This window comes from Buteo buteo, chromosome 13, assembly GCF_964188355.1.
Source record: "Buteo buteo chromosome 13, bButBut1.hap1.1, whole genome shotgun sequence".
Taxonomy (NCBI): Eukaryota; Metazoa; Chordata; class Aves; order Accipitriformes; family Accipitridae; genus Buteo; species Buteo buteo.
Window position 1 is genome coordinate 11,446,312 of NC_134183.1, and position 3,789 is coordinate 11,450,100.

Here is a 3,789-nt window from a genome sequence, read left to right on the forward strand (position 1 = left end):
GTAGCCGAGCTCACGCAGGGGGACTTGCCCTGAGGATGGAGGAGCGTTAGGATCTCATTTGACACAACTGCTGCTGTGCTGGGCAGACTCTAAATGGCAGCAGGAAAAATGAGGTGAGGATGCACCCAGCCCTCCGCACCCCACAGCGCAGGAAATCGCCCTCAGATTGGAGCAAAGGAAGGAAAAAGGCGAAACGATGCATGGGGCAGGATACACAGCTGAAATGCCGGCCACTGTGCAGCACCGCCTTCCAGCCACAAAGTCAGGGTCACCCCAAGAGGCACAGTTAATAATCACTGCTCATCAACAACCTCCTAAATAAAATAATTTTCCATGTGTAAGAGGACCTTCTTCGGGAGGTAACTTGGCCAGTTAAGCTCCCCCAGGCCCGGTCATTCTGTGCCATATGCCAGGAGGGAGGCAGGGGCTCAGCACTGGGCTTGTGGTGCCCCCCGTCCAAAAGCCTCCCTTCCAGGCCACCCGGTTTGGGCTCAGCACTCCACATTTGAAAACATTTCTTTTTCTACAAACAGCGCCTCAGCTTCTCCAACGGGCATAACCCTCTCTGAGGCACCAAGGCATACGAAGCTCTGGCCCCGTGAGTGCGCACAGCCTCGCCGGGGTCTGCATCAGCTGGAGGACAGACATACGGATACTGGCACAGCTCCACTCACTCACTCTTTCCCCATATCTAGCTCAAAAGAGACTCAGCTAATGAGGCAGATGGGTCCCCACCAGTGTTCTGGCCTTAGAGCTGCGAGGTCTCTGTGCCTTGGGACAGGCTACACGTGCCCCACAGCATTTGGAGCAGAGGATGCTTTTATTTGAGTGGGTCCAAGGCATATGTCATAACCCTTCACCTTGAGACACACACAGCCTGTACTTCAGCAGGGCTTTAACTCCAAGCTTAGCATGAAATTTCTGCCTGGAAGCAGATGATTAATGCCTCAGGCCAGGAAGAGTTCACCCTTCCCAGGAGGAGCTGTAACAGGCAGAGGTTTCCCAGCCTAGTGGGGCCACACCGCACCAGGCGCATCCTCTCCCTGGGGAAGCCAAGCACCACAGGAGCAAAGCCCTGCAAATCTTCCACTCCTGCAGCCAAAACGTCCCTTACCCAAAAAGCCCTAGGCCCAGAGACACGGGGTTGCAGGGCTCATAAAGCCTCAGTGCTGGCCGAGCCTCCGCCTGCCTGCTCACCTTGCTTCCCCACACAGCAACCCAGCACACTGCACGCAAACACAGCCAGGAAAAAAAAGAGCAGATAATTTCTCGTGAGTTCAGCACAGAAGCAGCAAAGGAGGAAAGCGCAGCAGGCTCCCTCCATTCGAGAGGAAAATTTTTGCCACTCATGCTAGAGTACAGGCCTTGCCCAAGGGGGGCTGCAGGCTGGCACCACCTCCAGCTCCCTCTCCTACCCTCATGCGGGCCGTCCTGCTCTTGGTTTTCCAGCAGGCTACCAGGGAGGTACCCAAGTAACCACCAAGGGATCACCAGAAGATCCGTACAGGCCTTGGGTACAAATACTGTTCTACAAACATGAGCGCACTGACAGCAGAAGGTTGTTTTCACTCTTGGGGCAGTTTGGCAAAGGATAAACCCATTGTTTAGGCTCAGAACACAATCTTGGCTCTTCATCTGGGTAATGGCCATGATAAATAAAGAGCAGTAGCTAATGAGCCTCATGAAGCCGTTCATTAAACACTGAGAAGAGCACACAGAGATTGTAACAATACCAGGCAGCAAGTGGAGCACGCATCTTCTCGCGCCCACTTGCATTTCCCACACAGCTCCAGGGCTTCTCCTCCCACCAGCCCGGAGCTGGGCAAGGGAACCCCCAGCCCCCTTCACTACTCTGCCTGCCCCTACCCTCCCTCTGGACTGGATTCCCACATGGAAGCACTGCAGCTGCTCCCTAGCACTGGCTCCGTTTCCATGGCAACTTCCACTCACATCATTGCTCCATATTGTTCTTTTCCATTTCACAAGAGATCCCTGCTGCTCCTTCAAATAGTTCATTATCATTTGTGCTCCAGCAGACCATCCCTCAACCAGCACCGCCCTATGTAAACCAGAATCAATTTACTAAGCATTTGTGCCTCGGTACAGAAGGGCAGGCGGAGGAGGGTGGGACATGACCCAGCTGGATTCTTGTCCAGGCACCTACCTCAGGAGACGACCCCCAAGAACGGGAGCCTGCTTACACCTTCCCCGGGCCCAGGCTAGCCCATTCCCAGATTTACATCCCGGTGGCTGCTCTGGGAGGGGTGCAGCCCGCGTGGGTGTGGGACCCTCCGGGCCAGCGGTGTGCCACAGGGCAGTTCCGCAGCCTCCCGCAGGAAGGGCACGCTCACACCCACCAGCACCTGACCAGCCCTTTGGCAGGGCCATTCTCAGATCCCCAGATCCTGTGGTTTCCTGCAATAACATCTGTGATTAAAACCTGGTATTTTGCCTAGAAATAGCAACTACTTAGACCACAGCCAAGTCATGCGATGCTTTTGATAGCTGTGACCAAAAACCTAATCATTCCCATACTCGCCCCAAACAGCACTGCCTTCCTGGCAAAAGGCACGCAGACTGCACCCGAGACAAAGTTTAATGCTTTGCTATACTCGGGAGATGAAACCACTTACAGAGAAACTCTATATCCTGTCCCACAGATGCAGAAGCAAGGCAAGAAAGCATTTGCCAGGCAAAGCAAACCCGATGTACTGAATTTGGTGTAGCTGACTTCCCTTCTTACTGGGTTGGGGAATTCTGAGCTTCTAAGTAACAAAGGGTGTAGGCACAGTTTACAAACAGAAAGGAGTTACCATAAAATTGACCTAAATGAGCTGTTACAGGAGAGTTTCTTAATAGGCCTAGGGGCAGAAGGAGATGTAGACAGAAGACCTGAACAGGAGATGGCTCCCAGACAGAATTTGGCTGAGAGGGCTGGAATAGCAAGTTTGTAACTTCATGATGCCCGAGCACAGACAAGCTGCCTTGGGAAATACACAGGGAGGCAAGGAAGAGAAACAAAAGCTAGACTAGACAGACTTACACAATAGTCTAAGCCATGTATTGTGCAGCTCAGAGCAAATTCCATTAGCAACCTTCCCAGAAAAAGTGTGGAAGCTTGCAGGGAACTTGCAACATCAAGAGTAAAGTTTTACACGCCTGATACTGAGAGTTCAAAGCCAAGTACAACACAAATCTGCCCATGAAAATAATATACACAAGGCACCTTGAAGTGTCAGACCCTCTCATATCAGCATTAGTTAAAATTTCTCTTACTACCTATTTCAGCTTTTGCCACAGCTTTTTTTGCAATGGTACTTAGTCAAGAATCAGGAGCAAGAGTAACAGCTTCCAGAAGGACATTAAAAACAGCAGCCAGAGCAGTACAAGTCACAGCACACTTCACTTGCCCTCCAGTTTACCATTTAAGATACTACTATACATGGAAAATTGAATTAGAATGGGAAAGTGATTGACAGAAGCCAGGCAAAGAGTGCTCTCAGGGTTCAGGCTTTTAAGAAGCAGCCTTTTAAGAATTCTGCAACAAATGTAGTAAAACTGCATTATCACTACTTACAGACTATATAATGATCCCAGAGAAAAAGAATCCACTTTCCCCACTGGAACTGGATGCATGGGCTTTACTAGTCCTTAGGATTAAAAAGAAACACAGCATCTCCCAAGTTAGTACTGCAGAACTTTATACTACACTTAATACACTTATGTCATACTTGACAGGACACTGTCAAAAGGTAGTGACTGATGCAAATACAAATATTAGAAACAACA